This window comes from Gobio gobio (assembly GCF_949357685.1).
Source record: "Gobio gobio genome assembly, chromosome: 1".
Classification (NCBI taxonomy): Eukaryota; Metazoa; Chordata; class Actinopteri; order Cypriniformes; family Gobionidae; genus Gobio; species Gobio gobio.
The window spans coordinates 60,233,183-60,252,034 of record NC_137097.1 but is presented as its reverse complement, the minus strand read 5'-3'; positions in this window follow the sequence as shown (position 1 = coordinate 60,252,034).

Below are 18,852 nucleotides of genomic sequence, written 5' to 3'. Positions count from 1 at the left end.
TTTTGACCCCATTGATTTGCATTGTATAGACCAAAACAGTTCTAAATATCGTTGGTGTTCCACATAAGAAAGTAAGTCACACGAGTTTGAAACAACATGAAGGTGAGTAAATGATAAAAAGAAAGTTAATTTTAAGGTAAACTATCCCTTCAAATTATACTTCAAGTATATTAAACACTGTAAAGATAATATAATACACTTAAAGATACTAAAAACACTTAAAGATATTATAATATTTATGAAATAAAAGGCCACTTGAGATTACATGTTTATGTTTCTTAACACATTTACAAAGGGCTATTTATAATGATGTCAAATTAAAAGTTCTAACTTCATCATTACAATTTAAGTCAAATATATTGTTTGTGTAACTTAGTACTTAGTAAGTAATCAGTTTATAAGGTAAGGGTCTTCCTCACAATGGTAATTATACTGAATCTTAATCATTTCAGTTATAGCTGCACTGTAAAAAAAAATTCAGGTCTCCAATTGAAAATGTTCTACTGACCACTGACCAGTCACATCTAAATTTTTCAGTTGGCCAAATTGAATTTCTGTAAATTGATGCAATTTAATTAACAGAAATTCAATTTGGCCAACTAAAAAATTTAGATGTAATCAGTCACTAGAAAATGTTCAATTGGAGACCTGATTTTTTTTACAGTGGGCATGGTTTTGTGTTTTATCTACATTACCGTTTTGTCACCTTGGAATTATTGGGTTCTATCTAAACATGTGATGGTTTTGTTGTGCTGTGTACATTTTGAGACACTTCGTTTAAAAAAAACCAAAAAGGTTCCATCTACAAAGTCAAATTGAATGCAAAAACTTCAATCTTCAATCTATCAGAATGCAGATAGAACCTGACGATTCAAGGAAATGCTCAATGAAACCATGTTATTACCTGTATACGCTGTTAGTGTGAAAATGTGTACCTGACAACAGCCAAAAGACATGACAAGTAAACCACTCATTTTAAGAACTGTATAAAAACTGATATTCTGATGGACATGACTATCAGACCAATTAAAGGAGGTTAGTAACAGACAGTGCCAAATCTCCTGCCTATTGATTGTTGCAGTGTCACTTGCGCTGTCTGTGGCATCATTCAAAATAGATTCAATGTCACATTAAGCTGACAGTAAAATATAGATCGCACTTACAAAACTGCATCAAATAGGTTTGTGTGGAGGAAAAATTTTCCCAGAGCTCTAAGTTTAGAGAGTACACAGAAAGTTCACAACCAAAATTAATTGCAGTCACAGCCAGGAGGAATTATCCATATATCCAGCTCAGCTCAGATTATTTTAACAAGCCCAACATTGTACTGTTCCTTAAAAGATTCAAGCTTTCACAGCCAGTCATCTTGATGAGCAGTAAATGTTAATGAAAGTGTCATGAATTTTATACGGTAACTGCATTCTTTCCACATTTGCTCATTAGGTGTATTTTTATTCCTTTCAACATACAGATTCCTGTATCTTCATTCAAGATACACATACAAATCGTTAAGCATGAAGCATCAACTGCATGTTTGCTGAGTGAAATTCTGTATAAGAACTCAATAGAAAATTGATGCACACTTTTAAATCTTTCAATAAATAGTTAAGAGATTAAGCTTATTTAAAACTGATTCTCTAAACCCAGATATAATCAGTATTGAGCTGTAGGCCTATCAGACACTAAATATGCAGATTTTTTTTTCTGTGTTTGAATGTATGAATGCTCTGTTTTATTGCAATGTGTTGGCTGCCCTCATCTGCTCTGAGATCCAGCCCTCGCTGTCTGTGCAGGTTCCTCTGTGAAGTACACATTTCACAGTGAACAAAGCAGAAACCAGTTAACAAAACACATGCACAAAGGAAACTCCGGACACAATCTGAGCTATCAGAAAGTCATTTGTTCCCAATCCCGTTGTCAACAAAATATAGCTTTTTTCTATTGTCCTGTCACAGAATAGGAATCACTCTGTTGTGAAAAGAAGAAAAAAAAAGTTGTTGGAAGATCAATTCTCTGTGACTCGTTTACGTGCGTGTTTCAGTGACCCCATTCACTCAGTTAGATTCAAGCTATTAAATGTACAATTATCATCTTTAATTATTAAGCTTTCAAAGTCACTTTCTCTATGAATTAAACTGTCACTTTAATTGTCGAAAAAATGCATACGTGCATGGCTTCTCAAGCAGATAAGTGTTGGCTAAAGGTTTTGTTCAAATTTGTTCAGTCAAATTTAATAGTTTTTGTTCTAACAGCATGCCAGCTGTCCATAATTATATTGTATTTTTATGACAAGAGCAGTGAACAGAGCTTCTAATAATGTATTATACTTTAACTTATAATAATGTAATAAGGACATTTCTAGTGCAGTGTAATTTTAGCAGTATGCAGAGGTTAAAAGATCAACTTTATTGTTGGAATTTTCAGTTGAGCTTTTAAGATGTCTGATTATAGATCTCAAGCAACAAATAAGTTATTCTGCTTATCATTTTATTAATCTCAGAATAATGGGTTCTTCCCTGAAGGAAAACATGCCAGTGTTATAGGCTACCTAATCTTACTAAACGTCTTGATTTTGGAGAGCTACATTCCTGGAATAGATGACCTCTTAATAGTATAGTTCATTCAAAAACGTCTCGGTTACGTATGTAACCCTCGTTCCCTGAAGGAGGGAACGGAGACGTACGTCGGAACTGACCGACGAATTGGGATCTGTTTCAGAGACCAATCTACTTCGAGTGTATTAAAAACGAGCCAATGGACATTGGCATGCGGTGCACGCATTCCACGCGCCGCCCCGCATTGCGGGTATAAATACGGAAGTGGAAGTACCGCATATTGTTTTCAACTGAGGAGCCGAGAAGAGTGGCTCGGGCCTTCAGCTGAAGCACAGCACCTGGCGACGGGACGTACGTCTCCGTTCCCTCCTTCAGGGAACGAGGGTTACATACGTAACCGAGACGTTCCCTTTCAGTCGGTCACGTTCGACGTACGTCGGAACTGACCGACGAATTGGGATCCCTACCAAAACGCCAGGGATGCTGGCCCTTCCAGCGCCCTGCCTGAGCTCGCTGGACCACTCCTAAGTTGGAGTGGGAGTCAGGGCTCCCGGCAGGGAAGGACAGTCACTGCTGTTCCTGCAAGACCCACTCAGCGTGACTATAGGATAACGCTGGGAAAGCGTGCCCGTCTCGGGAGATGGCACGCTGCGGAGCCACATCCTTCAATGGAAGGAGAGGTGGAAATACGCATCAGGACTAACCTAACCTAGGGTAGTGCAACTATGGAAAATCTCTGGGGTGGACCCAACCTGATCCCAGGGGGGGAAGAACACATCCCAGAGATGACAGAGCGGGCTCTGTCGAGGGAAGACACGGGGCTAACCGAGCAGGGTAGCAGATACCGTGGAGAATACACATATGGGGTAGCCGTGAGGGGACCGCAACATATGGAACCCAGCCTACACACACGTTCCACAAGCATACGGGTGCAGGCCTGGCGCCAGACGGCCGCGACGTCTGGCACTGCAGGGGTGACGGAGGAGCTCGACAGGGTTAGCCGTTTCCGGGGAACACAACTGGAGAAGATAGACGCACGTATCCGGCCCAGAGGGCGGGAGTGGCGTTGCAAGCCGACACTTAGAACGGGCACTTAGCGCTACTGGCCACTGGGGGCGAGGATGCGGGAAGATACCAGCTCTACACGGAGGCTATAGAATCTAGCGAACGTGTTAGGTGTCGCCCAGCCCGCAGCTCTACAAATGTCTGTCAGCGAGGCACCTTGAGCCAGCGGCCAGGATGAAGCAACACTCCTTGTTGAGTGTGCTCGCACCCCGAACGGGCAAGGTACGTCTTGGGACTGGTAAGCCAAGACAATGGCATCCACTATCCAGTGGGCCAACCTCTGCTTGGAGACAGCCTTTCCCTTCTGCTGACCTCCGTAACAGACGAAGAGCTGCTGTGAGGATCTGAAGCTTTGAGTCCGGTCAACGTAAGCGCGAAGAGCGCGGACGGGACATAAAGCTAGGGCTGGGTCTGCCTCCTCCGAAGGCAGCGCTTGCAGGTTCACTACCTGGTCCCGGAAGGGAGTGGTAGGAACCTTGGGCACATATTCAGGCCGGGGTCTCAGGACAACGTGAGAGTTGGCCGGCCCGAATTCTAGGCACGATTCGTCGACCGAGAGTGCATGCAGGTCCCCTACCCTCTTGAAGCCAATGCAATCAGGAGAACTGTCTTCATGGACAGGATTTTTATCTCAACAGACTGCAAAGGCTCAAATGGGGGACCCTGAAGTGCTCTGAGCACCAGGGCTAAGTCCCAAGAGGGTATCGAGGTAGAACGAGGAGGATTTAGTCTCCTCGCACCTCTGAGGAACCTGACGATTAAGTCGTGCTTACCTAAGGATTTACCGTCTACTGCATCATGATACGCCGCTATTGCTGCGACGTACACTTTGAGGGTGGAGGGAGACAGCCTTCGATCCAACCCATCCTGCAGGAAGGAAAGCACAACGTTAATCGAACACTTTCGGGGGTCTTCCCGGCGGGAAGAGCACCACTCGACGAACAGGTTCCACTTCAGAGAGTAGAGGCGCCTCGTAGAGGGGGCTCTAGCTGAAGCGATGGTGTCTACCACTGCTTGTGGTAGGCCACCTAGAACCTCCGCGTCCCGTCCAGGGACCAGACATGGAGATTCCAGAGGTCTGGACGCGGGTGCCATAGAGTGCCCCGCCCCTGAGAAAGCAGGTCCTTCCTCAGGGGGATCGGCCAGGGAGGGGCTGTCGCGAGGAGTGTGAGTTCTGGGAACCAGGTCCGGTTGGGCCAGTAGGGCGCAACTAACAAGACCTGCTCCTCGTCCTCCCTGACCTTGCACAGTGTCTGTGCGAGAAGGCTCACTGGGGGGAACGCATACTTGCGTAGGTCCCGGGGCCAGCTGTGCGCCAGTGCATCTATGCCTAAGGTACCTCCGGTCAGGGAGTAGTACCACTGGCAATGGGTCGAGTCCGGAGAAGCGAACAGGTCTACCTGTGCAACTCCGAAGTGGTCCCATATCAGCTGGACACTCCGGGGGTGGAGTCGCCATTCGCCCGGAGGTGTCGACTGGCGAGAGAGCTCGTCGGCTGTCTGGTTCAGCGCACCTGGGATGTGAATGGCACGAAGTGACCTCACAAACTTCTGGCTCCACAGGAGGAGATGGCGGGCGAGCCGGAGCATGCAACGGGAGCGTAGACCACCCTGACGGTTGATGTACGCAACGGCCGCAGTGCTGTCCGAACGGACCAGTACGTGCTTGCCCCGAAGCGGTTTCTTGAACCGGGCCAGGGCAAGACGTACCGCCAGTAACTCTAGGCAATTGATATGCCAACGCAGTTGGGGCCCCGTCCACAGACCCGAAACTGCGTGCCCGTTGTACGTGGCCCCCCAGCCCGTGGATGAGGCATCCGTGAAGGCCACAGCATGCCTCGACACCTGTTCTAGGGACACTCCGGCCCGGAGAAACGAGGGGTCTGACCACGGACTGAAGGTTTGGCGACAGTAAGGAGTAACTAGGACCCGGTACTGACCGCTCTGCCACGCCCATCTCGGGACTCGGTCGTGCAACCAGCGTTGAAGCGGTCTCATATGAAGCAATCCGAGCGGCGTTACCGCGGCTGCAGATGCCATATGCCCCAGGAGCCTCTGAAATAATTTCAGTGGGACCGCTGTCCTGCCTTTGAACGTATTCAAGCAGTTCAACACTGACCGGACGCGCTCCGGAGTGAGGCGCGCCGTCCGGCTGACCGAATCCAGCTCCATACCGAGACAAGAGATCCTCTGCGTGGGACAGAGTTTGCTCTTCTCTCGGTTGACCCGAAGTCCCAACAGGCTGAGGTGACTGAGCACCATGTCCCTGTGTTCGCACAACTGCTCCCGAGACTGGGCGAGAATAAGCCAGTCGTCAAGATAGTTGAGTAAGCGAACGCCGCGTTCTCTGAGCGGAACAATGGCTGCCTCTACGCCTTTCGTGGAGACGCGAGGCGACAGGGACAGCCCGAAGGGCTTCAGGTCGATCGCTGCGAACCAATCTTGGGGACGGATGCACTGAAAATTGCGTTTCTGCATTAACATCTTGAACGGGAGCTTGTGCAGGGCCCGATTCAAAATGCGCAGGTCCAAGATTGGCCTTAACCCACCCCCTTTCTTGGGTACAATGAAGTAGGGGCTGTAGAACCCCGACCTCATATCGGCAGGAGGAACCGGCTCGACCGCGCCCTTCGCCAGCAGGACATCGATCTCGGACCGCAAGACATGGGCATCGCTGCTCCGCACGGAGGTGAAGAGGATGCCCCTGTACTTGGGAGGCCGGCGTGCGAATTGAATCGCATAGCCGAGTCTGATGGTACGGATGAGCCAGCGAGACGGCCTGGGGAGACCTAGCCAGGCCCCCAGAGACCGAACTAGCGGGATCAACGGCACCACAGACGTACCCGGGGTGAGGCAGCGAGGTGGAGTATTCAGACCCGACTCGGGAGGCCCGGAGGCGGCCCGGAGTGTTGCCTGAATACTCCAGGTGGGGCAGAGAGTGGGTGAGAAGGCCCGGGGGCGTCCTCGGTGCCCAATCTGCTGCCCCCTGGCGAGGGGTGAGAGGGGAGGAAAGGAGTGGCAAGGCCCGGGGGCGTCGCACACTGCCAACCTGTCCCTCTCTGGGCTCAGGGAGGGAAGAACTGCTCTGAGAATGTGGGTACCGCTGGACTCCGGGGAGCCAGCGGCAGGACCGAAACCAAAAAAATATTCTCCCCCCCGGTCCTCCTCCGGGGGAGGGAGGGGTGCGGACACCGTCTCCCCGAGCAATTCCTCTCTCGCTGGGCTGCCCGTTTCAGGGTCGCTTGCCCTTGTGCTTGCTAGCAGGCTCGCGGGACCCTGGACGGGTTGGGCACCTCCCTTGCGCCCGGCCACCTGCTGCCTGGGTGGAGGCGGACGCAGGGTGGCGCCCTCGGCGACAAGCAGATGGAGGTGCTGCGGCCGACGACTGGGTGTAGGCAGCAGCTGGTCGTCGGGGCAGATTTTTTTTTTATTTTTATTATTATTATTATTATTTTTTTTTTAGCCACCTCTGTCTGCTTCTGGGCCACCAAGAACTGCTGGGCGAAGTTCTCGTCGGCGTCGCCGAAGAGGCCAGCCTGACAGACAGGGGCAATGAGGAACCGAACTTCGTCGGGCTCACGCATATCTGCCAGGTTTAGCCCCAGCTTCCTGGACCACTGGTGTGGACATCGCCTGACCCAGGGAGCGTGCAGTGACTTTCGTCACTCCGGAGAGCGAGGTCCATCACCGCACGCAGTTCCTGCATAACCCCTGGGTCGGGACTACCCTCATGCATGCAGGACAGAGGGCAGTGAGAGAGGGAAAAACTTATACAGGTTATGGCCCTTTTGGTGTTCCATATTTTGACACCAAATAGTTCCATGCTGTTAAATTTTTCCAATGCACATCCGGGCAGCCACCCCGGAAAGCATTGCTGTCAACTCTGAATCTGATTCAGCATGAGCACACACCATTATAGTGGGAAACTCAGCATTATCATTTCCAGCGCATAACAGCCCTCTCTCCGATGCAGCAATTGACATCTGTCCTCCGCCAGAGCGCCAAATGAAACGCTAGATCCCCTTTTTTTTTTTTTTTTTTTGTCTTTTTTTTTTTTTTTTTAAAGGACCAGCAATCCCATCTGTAAGCTACCAGCAGGCATGTGAGACAATGAGCGTGGCCGTCAGACTTGACGGCACACGGCGCGCTGAACAATCCAGCCCATATGAAAGAGCAAGGTGAACAACGCGCCGACGTGGTCATGTTCTCGTGAGAGAACATGAACCACCCACAAACAAAGTCTCAGCACGCTCGTGATGCGATAGAGGAGTGGGGGCCCGAAGAGATGTACTCGGCGGGGAAGCCCCACTGTAATCCTCAGGTCACCAGCGCTTATTAGCCAAAGTAATCCTTTTCTGGAGCCCCAGAAAAGAAACTAGATCGGGGAATAAGTGAAGGGACTCAACCCCGTTTGAGGTTTCATAGTCTCGACCGCGCATCAGAGCGCCGAGTGACGCGCTGGGTTGCCGTGACAACCCCCGCTATCAGCCGGCGCGAGACGGCACACGGCGCGCTGAACGCTCAACCCTTACGAGAAAGGTGAGACGAACAACGCGCCGACGTGACCATGCTCTCCTGAGAGAGCATGGATCACCCACGAACGCAATCACACATGTTTATATGTGAGAGAGATCGTGGCCGTCAAATGAGGACAGGAAACAACCGCATCCAGAAACACACGGTTTGAATGACATCTTGAAAAAGACGCAGGGTCAAACCGTGTTGCTCTTTTAGTGACAGAGAGAAGAGAAAACCGCTCCGAACGTGCCGAGGCACACAGGGGAATAGCCGCGGCTTACAGCGGTTTAAAGGTGCAAGCCCGCTGTAAGCACTCAGAGGGAAACGCCCAGCGAACCAACAGTTTCACTTCTGGTCGCGACCACCGCTGTACAGCACCGTCACACCGACACAGGAACAGGTAAGCTGATCTTCTCTCGTAATGTCTTGAAACTCGTTCGTAGAACACACTCTTCGCAGGAAGCATGAAAGCTCGGCTCCGAAGTTGAAAGCAATATGCGGTACTTCCACTTCCGTATTTATACCCGCAATGCGGGGCGGCGCGTGGAATGCGTGCACCGCATGCCAATGTCCATTGGCTCGTTTTTAATACACTCGAAGTAGATTGGTCTCTGAAACAGATCCCAATTCGTCGGTCAGTTCCGACGTACGTCGAACGTGACCGACTGAAAGGGAACAGGGGTTACTTGCCACCTCAGATATTTAAGCCAAGAAGTTATGATGAAAATGTATAAGTTCCCTGATGCGTGCAAATTAGGCTAAATACAATAGCCTGTCTCCCAATATCAAACCTATCTTAGGTTGGGATGTGCAGTTGTAACCACCTCTTAGCTCTGGTCTCTGTTTTCGTCTCTGTTTGCAATTTGAACATTGAGAGAGTACTTTGAATTTGGTTGCACTTATTCTTTGCACTTAATAAAACACTTAATTTTGCAACGTCCTTTTGCCAAGAGTTTTGTTCTATAATGAGTTTGGAGAACACCTGACAAGAGATCAGAGACCATTCCTTCATACAGAATCTCTCCAGATGCTTCAGATTCTCAGATCCATGTTGGTGCTTCTTCTCTTCAGTTCAACCACTCATTTTCTATAGGGTTCAGATCAGGGGCCTGGGACGGCCATGGCAGAAGCTTCATTTTGTGCTCAGTGACACATTTTTGTGTTGATTTTTTATTTTTTTTTATCATTGTCCTGGTGAAAGATCCAACCATGGCCCATTATAAGATTTCTAGCAGCAGCGGTCAGGTTTTGATTTTTTTATCTGTTGGCATTTGCTAGAATCCATTATATCATGTATCGGATTTTTCTTGAAACCCTCCCAAACAACATGAGGTGATGTAGGGGCTGTAATTTTTTTTTAGGACTTCTGACCCCAAGACTCAACAAATCTCTGCAATTCTCCAGCTGTGATCCTTGGAGAGTCTCTGGCCACTCAAACTCTCCTCCTCACCGTGCATTAGGACGATATAGACACACGTCCTCTTCCAGTCAGATTCATAACATCTTTAGTTGATTGGAACTTCTTAATTATTGCCCTGATGGTGGAAATAGTAATTATCAATGCTTTAGCCGTATTTTCTTACAGCCACTTTTTATTTTGTGAAGCTCAACAATCTGTATTCTTCGTATTCACAAAACATTGAGTTCTAAACTAAGAGTTCTCCTAAATGACAGTAAAAGTTCTTAGTTAAGAGTTTTCTCTTAAAACCTTTTCACAAATCTGCTGAGAGCAACTTTTACTAAGGAATAAAGTAAAGTCTTAAGCTAAGAGTAAAGGCCAATTTATACTTCTGCGTCGAGTGTACGCCGTAGGCTACGCGCGTAGCCGACGCCGTCGTGAGCATTTATACTTCTGCGCTGTTGTCTGCGTCAATGTGCAATTCCACATGCAGACGCTAGTAGGCAGTGTCCTCTGGCATGTTGGTGTAATCAAGAGAACAGCCGAAGAAGAAGCAGCTTGTTGTGTTGAATCTGTAGCCTACATTCATGTCGGAATATCAGCAGCAGTGAGAGAGCGGCTTTTCTTGCAGCTTGAGTTGTTGTATCTAATACAAATTAAGCATCTCTAGTTGATTAGTAAAGTTAAATAAGGCGATCTGGCGCTGGAATGTGTTTGTGAAATCATGCGGAGCTCGTGGCCGCTGTTTTCAGTAGCGGTGGCTAGAGCAATCGATTGCTGTTGCGGAGACTTCATTCACGAAATATACCCTAATGTGTCCCTGTTCTTGATATACAATTACTGATTAACATCTTTGGTTTTAATGAGAAAATAAATAAACTATACTCAGCGGATCTATGTATTTATTTACTACCATAAAGAATCGCTGGACTGCAAAATATTGTGTTATAGCAGACGTAAGGAACTATCATCCAATTTCTGGACACACACACACTCCTATCGCAGATGTTTTATTTATTTATTGACCTGAGGGAAGGGTTCTGGCAGACCAATCACAGCGCTTGCGGTCCACGTAGAGTTGACACGTTGTTACATTTTTGGAGAGGTACACGTCAGGCTACGGCGTAGGGTACGGCGTATCCAACGCGTCTATGCGTAGGGTACGCCGTACCCTCTGCGTGCACTCGACGCAGAAGTATAAATTGGCCTTAAGGGCAGGGTTGACCTCATTGCTATGGATGTTGTCAGTACGCTTACTAACTATGCCCACAGTGATTGGCTGATAGGGGAGGGGTCTCTGTCAGTGATTTAATAATATAAATATTTTGTTGAATGAGGTTTCATGTGCCATATTAAAAAAAATTAAAATAAGAATGTTGCCATATGCAAATAAAGATTTTAAAATAAAAATGTTTACCATAATAAAATAATGATTTTAAAAAGTAGGCCAAGTCTCACTAATTAAACTATTATATGAAGAGTTCAGATGCAAAAGCCTCTAAAAGCCACACCGGTCAAAAATGTGATACTGAGTGAATGCTCTCTGCATATAGTATACATTCATAAAATATTTTCAATTCAAAACCACTAAATCCCAGCCTCAGCCCATTCAGAAGTACCGGTACATAGGTAAGAAACCTGACAAAAATACTTATTTTGAAGAAAAACGTCAGACGGACTTAGAGGCTTTTGCATCTGAAGTCTTCATATGTTAAGCTAATTGTCAGCCTCTTGCATGTCTGCATCTAGAGAGATTGGAGAATTCAAGTGAAAATTATGTTTTATAAACAAAATGCGTTAGTTTGCACATTAGCAGATTCAAATTGTCTATCTAATCAGCGTGAGAGGAGGTATATACACAGCCGAGAACCAACTCGGGGCAGAACTCTGGGTTTGGGCTAAATTCCAAGCTCGGAGCCCTCAATCCCCTCGGACAGCGCGCCTAGTATGCTTATATTCTTTTACTCTATTCGTTAATTTATTAGTATGAATTCTTGAAAACAACTGCCACAGGTAATCTAACATAATTTTTTTATTAAAGATTTATTTTTGGCGTTTCATCATAAATTAAAATCTATAAATCAAAATATGTATTGCATTTATGAAGAAAAGACTCAGCATCTCTAGCTATTGCCTCAATTGAACAGTGTCTTTGGGCGGATTGCTGAGGCGGATTGCGCCAACATCCATTAGGATTGTTTAGTGATTTGATTTTAGTGAGTCCTCTTGACTACTCCTAGCGTTTCACAGAATTAAAATGCTAAAATGCTTTGTGAAATACTTTTAGAGCAAAAATGTAGGAGTCCTAAAATTAGGCCTGACACGGCCATTATTTTTAAGAGTTTCTTCTAAATTGGCAAGTTAGGAGCTACTTTTAGCCTTAAGCTGTTTTGTAAATACGGACCCTGAACTGTATTCTGTGGTTTAACTCATTGTGATTGATGATTAAGGGAATTTGGCCTTTGTGTTTCCACATATTCCTGCGTATTAGTACCTCAAAGGTACATAGGTGTACCCAAAGTGTACATATTAGTACCCGAGTGTAGAAAGACATTGAAGCTAAATAGAAATACCCAAATACCCTTACCGAGGACTACCACTGGTGCACCAGCAAAAAGAAAAGAAAAGAAAAGAAAAAGGTTCATGACGCCCCTGACAACAAATGTCTAAGCTTCATTAGAATTGAAGGGCAATCTATAGAGACTTATGTACATTAATCAAAATCCCAACTCATCTGAAGCGTACAGACAGCGTCACTCCGGAGAGGTCCTTTCAACATAACATCCACAGAACGCTGCGCTTCTACATCCTTCGACCCAGCCATCCATATTTACACTTTGTCTATAAACATTACATCATTAGACAGCAGTCCTTGGACTGTGTAACAGATGCTAGTTGTTGGCAGATCTTATCCTCAAAATTGCTTTGTGTCCAAATACTTTTTAGGGCCGCTGTAAACAGTATAAGATGAAATGGGATATCAACACTGGTATGCAAATTATAATGGTTAATGATTATGTTGAACTGTTTATTATTGCAGATACTCAGTTGAGCCTATAAAACAGATGGTCAAGAGTCAACCAGCGGTGTGTTATCTGGCTCATATAATAGCACATCAACTTGAGCTGTTTGGAACGTGTGGTTATAATGTGGGAATATCTCATTGCCTTTGTTTACGGTGACAATGATGATCATCTGGTCTCCAGCTGCGTATCTGAACACAACATATGAGTAATAGCGCCGTCATTACCCAAACAATGGGCGAGAATGAGCCCAGTCATGCATGTCTTTACAGCCATGCTCTGATAAATATGGATCTCTGCCCGTTGCTTTCAAACTGGTTATTGAAGTGCCTGCCGACCTCTTTGTTAACTTGATGTCACCTTATAACAATGACAGATTTTCAGCTGTTGGTCTTGCCATTGTGCTCATGCAGGAACGTGCTTACCTGGTTTGATCGAACGACACCTGCCTGAGATCTCAGAGGAGGGTGAACAGAGAGGCGTTTGACACATGAGCGATTTGCAGGCACCGAAGTCAATTGAAAAATTATGACGTGCCGGCTTCTGCAGTGAGCACATATGCTGTCAACATCCAAGTTCCATCATGGCAGCTGGCATGGGGACATCTTGCCCTCTACTGTCTTTCAAACATCTGAAAAGTGAGGGGATACATTATAAACCTTATTGGTGTGGCTTACAGTATATTAAACGTAAGGGATAATGTACATCCAGCCGGCTGTTACCGCAGAATAAACCCCGACAGAGTGATCAGGACCCCGACGCGAAGCGGAGGCTTACACAGCTTATTACATGGCTACTTGTCTCAAGTAAATTAGACACTAAATATTGTCTTGAGTTTAAAAATTTAATTAGCTCTTACGCAAATCTTCCGCAAAGAAAAACTGTTCTAAACTGCTTTGAGCCTTTTGCATTTAAGGCATAATCTACAGTCGTATCACTAATTACAATAAACAGTTGGACATGAAATATTGATTAAAATATGTTATTAGCTAATTTGTAAGTTGACAAATTCAGACTTTTCAGGAAAGAAAAAAAACTCTTCAAGGCGGTTTAAGCCATGACACAAAGTTATAAAAATAAAAAAAAGTTGCAGTTTTATTTAATAATTTGTAAAATATATAATCTTTTATATGTTATTAATTAGGCATATTTACATACTTTATTTGTGAGTATTAAACTGCACATTTCCATTTATTGTGAACTGACTCATTGTGAATGCGACGCCGGTGGGGATGTTGAAGTTGATGTTTTTAGTTTGGTCAGCTAAAGCATCTCCTTCTGTGGACTTTTCTTTGGTTGAACCTAAAACACAATTATAGGAATTATTATAAACTATATTTGCGGTTGAATTTCATGCTAAGGTCCACTATACTAAGTGGACACTTACTGGCTGCGATGCTGCTGTCAGGATTTGATGAGAGAATCCTGCTCCATTTCTCTCTGTCTGGGGTGGACGGAGTCCAGTAGCTCTTTAGACTACCTTCACATCTATGTCCTGTCACGGTCATAATCTCTCGGGTTTCCAGTCCGGCACGTGAGAGGAGTTGCACAGCCGTGCTTCTCAAACTGTGGTTCGTGTATCGGCGTGAGAGTTCAGCTGCTTTGCTAATAGTGGACATCATCATAGCAAGGTAGTTATGTCCCATTGGCTCCCTTGAGTAACACTGTTCTTTCATTCAGTAAATCCTGGTTTTATCATAGTGGATGGAGATAAAAAGTGTCTGCGTCCGACGGACAGAGGCTCAGGTATTTTTTGAAACTACAACGGGATACTGGGGGTTGTTGGGTTCTGCAAAGTTGCAACCCCAGTAAATTTCTTTACATGGGTCTTTATGGTTCTTGGTCTCTGCTTTTTTGGGACAGAGTAATGTACTCAGTACCGTTGCCGTCGCATTTTATGATAATCGAGTCCCTTCTTAGGTCTCGGTTTCCTTCTCTACCTCGTCTTGCCAGATGTAGTTGTACATCAAACCAAACTTTCCGAACAAGACCAGCGGCTGTGTCTGGTGACAGCATGTCCAAATGTCTAATTAGGTCCATGTCTGCTGTTGAGATCGGAGGATGATGCTGACTAATGTCCTTACCAATATTGCAAATTTGTTTAATGGTAGATTTAAAAACGACATTGCTGAAGTTAAAGGTAGCACTCTTCAATATGTCGAACTTTTTAAAATATCTGGCGACACCAGCCCTGATAGCCATCTGGCTTCCGAATACATCTGGCCATTTGAATTCTGAACAAATGCATAAAAGGAGCGTAGCACCTTATTGAGCTCTTCTGCCTCATAAGTATCATAATCTGCCTGCATTTTTTTTCTCAATTAGCCAATCTTTGAGAAGTTTAATTGCCCACAATGTGGTTATTTTGGTGTTCGTTTCATAGCAGTCAGTCGTCTTTTATTTTGTGAAGTTCAGATTCAGTAAGCTCTTTGTGTCTCGTGGTGGTTGCTTGTTCTTCAGAGTTAAGTTTTAGTTTTTTTGTTTTCACTGGGGAGTCAGTGGAGTCATCTGATTCTATCCATTGCTGAAAAGATTTGTTTTTTCCATATATGTTGAAATTGAAGTCTTCCATTGTGGCGGTTAAGTGTTTGGGTCACAAGATGGTGCTAGATAGTCAATGACACGTTAAGCATATAAGCAGTACCGGTCAAGATAACTCGTAGTACCAGGATGAGCGGTGTGTTATTCATTTTGCCGGTTGTTTTCTGGAAATAACATACCGCTGGAATGCACGGTTGACCAATCAGAATCAAGTATTCCCCAGAGCTGTGTAATAAAGAATTTTAACACTCTTAACAAATTTGATGAAAAGCAGATGCTTGGCATTTTAGGGGCTCTTAACACAGGATATGCTCTTTGTTTCAGTTTTCATGTTTTTAAGTTTTTAAATTGTTCAAGTTAAAATTGAAAACTTTTAAAAATGCGTCTCAAGATACCTGGTAATTCTTTTAAGCTTTGTCTAAGTGTTTTTGAACACAGGATCACTTACCATCTGTTCACTCACTATTTGTTTGGTTTGTAATTGCACCGCAGCCAACTATAGCAAATATCTTAAAGATGAATTAAAGGTATACTATGTAACTGTTTTTGTTCAAAATTTACAAAATTGGTAGCCTAGAAATCTAGATGCACCCTAGCGGCAGAAAATGTATTTTGCCACGAGTGTAGTCTAGCAACTCTCGGTAGACCTGAGAGCTGGAAAAACCAAACTCTGGTCAGGCCAATCACAGCGTGTGTAGAGTCGGTGGGCGGGCTTAACATAATGACGGCACATCACGCCAGAGTTGGGAAGGTTCTGCGTGCTACTCGTAAACAAAGAAGCTGACGAACAGCGGTCTTTTGAATCGGCTTTGGCCGCGACTCTGGAAGACTTGGAGTTAAGCTTTTCTTTGAGAAAAGAACAAAGAATGGCACTGAAGTCATTCTTAAGAAAAGAAGATATGTTCAAAGTTTTGCCTACCGGATACAGCGAAAGTCTATCAACTAATGTTAGCTCGGCTTCACCTTCTTCTTTGCTCTGGTTGGTTGAGGTGCTCATGGCACTATCCAATTGGGTGCAGAGGGAATTTGAAAGACAACCATTTATCCCGCCCCTCGGATTGAGCCCTGTCAATGGTGAGTTTCCAGACCCAACATCTTGATGTGGGTCTGGCTTGTCAGGCTACAAAATTGGAGTATTGAGACAAAACCTCATCCGTCCTTCTTCCAAAACGTGTTTTGTCTTACCCTGATCCACTATAGTAAGCCTAATGTAAGTATTTATATTTTAGACTTGTCAGGTTGGTTTTCACGTGAAATTGCGTACATGCGTCACTGTGGCGGGTAACGCTTTCGTCACAAACGGCGGTGAAGTTTCCACCAATGGCAACCGGAGATCTCACTCTCTGGAGTACTAGCTCATTCTGACTTAATTTCCCATGCACCCACATTCCAGGACTGATTACCACACATGTTCCTCATCACACAGACTATTTAAACCCTGGTTGCTCAGTCACGCATTGCGAAGTCTTGTTTGCCCCGGCTGCATTTCTGAGCATTATTTTGTGTTATCCTTGCCTGTGTTCTGACCATGCTTTGACTCTCGTTTACGTCCCTGTGCTGCCTGCCTCCCTCTTGCTTACTGTTTGCCTGGACTCTGGACTCTGATTGTTTGCCACCTGCCCTGAACTACTGCCTGTTATGACCAGGCTCTCTGCCTTGTCTCTGATTCTGCTGTTCCCCCAGTAATTCGACTTAAGCCTGTTTGTACTTTGAGATTGTTTTATTCTAATAAACTGCATTTGGATCCCAACCTGCCTGAGTCCTCGTTACAGCTGTCAAATCACTAGCCAATTTGGCTGGTTACTTATTATGTTAACTCTGCTGGGGAAGTTTGTGTAAGCCTATTCTGCGCAGATTTAGCACAAATACTCAACTCAATGAGTCATCATGATATTTTAAATACAGCGTAATGCGCACAATCTGCGGATATCTGGCTTGCTTGAACATACGTCTCTCTTCGCAACAAATAACTGCACACTTATCATTTGTATTGAAGCAACAGTGAAGATTTAAAAAAAACATAATAATTTGGCGATTCTTGCCTGGGGTAACTAACACCAATGAAAAGAGGAAAGACCCGCCAAGCAACGAAGGACTGGGTGCGAGTGACAGACCACAGGTTTGTTTTGTTCCGCATACTGTATTGCAACGAAGGACTGGGTGCGAGTGACAGACCACAGGTTTGTTTTGTTCCGCATACTGTATTGGAGAGTGCCATGAGCACCTCAACCAACCAGAGCAAAGAAGAAGGTGAAGCCGAGCTAACATTAGTTGATAGACTTTCGCTGTATCCGGTAGGCAAAATTTTGAACATATCTTCTTTTCTTAAGAATGACTTCAGTCACAGTATAGCAACACTTAAAGAGTGTTTCAGTGGAGCATCTTCTAAAGTACAAAAATAGATGATGCCACTAACCAGTCAATAACCAGTTATATCCTTTTGTGTGTAGATAATGTTGTGGCAAAAAAGACATTATTGTGTACCCTAACGACGACAAACCATACATAACAAAGGAAGTGAAGGAGTGCATTAAGAGGAAAAAACAGCTTTCAGGAATGGTGATTGGTTGCAACTGAAAACCGTACAACAAGAGCTCAACCAGCTGCTCCGGGTGGCCCAAAGGCGACAAAAGGATATTATAGAGGAAAGCTTTGCTGCATCAAACTCTAATAAACTGTGGGATTCCGGGAAAGCCATTACCAACATGGGAAATTGCAGGAGACCTTTTATCCTTATGGACGAACATCATAGAGCGAATTAACTAAATTCATTTCACTGCAGGTTCGAAACAGAGGATCATTCTCAGGAGTGTAACACTTTGCTGGGGTCCAACCTATGTGATCCAGAGAATAAACCAAATGTAGAAAAACATGTGCTACAGTCTGTCTTTAAACAGGTGTGTGCCAAAAAGTCAACAGGCCCGGATGGCATCTCAGCATTTTTTGCAAAAGACTTTTGCAAAGGAACTGACCCCGCCTGGTGGCCTGTTTTTCAACAATCTATAGGCACACACACTGTCCCCAGCCTGTGGAAAAAATCTGTTATCACACCTGTTCCAAAGAAATCATTGCCCAATGGACAATAACGACTATTGACCAATAGCATTAATATCTGCTGTAATAAAATGTCTGGAAAAAAATTGTTGGTTTCTCTGCTTAGAGCTGATACTGACCCTCTGCAGGATATTTACAGTTTGCTTACAGACAGAGGAAAGGAACTGATGATGCTGTCAACAGTATTACGCACCTGATTTTAAAACATTTAGAGGACAGCAAAGCTTATGCACATTTGCTCTTTGTATATTTTAGTTCTGCTTTTAACACGGTTCAACCTCACCTTCAGAAAATGAGCCAGTTGAATGTTGATGGAGTCATGAATTGAGAAATCAACTTTCCCTTGAGCTTTTATATATAAAAAGTCATGGTAATAAAATAATATCTTGTAAGTTTCAGAGCTGAAAACTTTCTTGTTAGTCAAAGAAAAGCTTTTATTGACAGTTGGCTCAGCAAATGATCAATCTGCGAATGTGCGTCCCCATGATGTCAGAGTGCAGGGAAACGCCGCCTCAAGGCGAAAGCCTGATTCTGTAGCCCTGCCCACCGTCTCGTGCCTGACATAGATAAATAACATGGACCTACGTGTGTGGAGCTAAACCACCTCGAACTTCCAAGCAATAAATGCAGCACAAACGTCATACGGATTCCAGTATTAGGAATGCATGGTTGAACTTTATTTTTTTTATAAAGTTCCA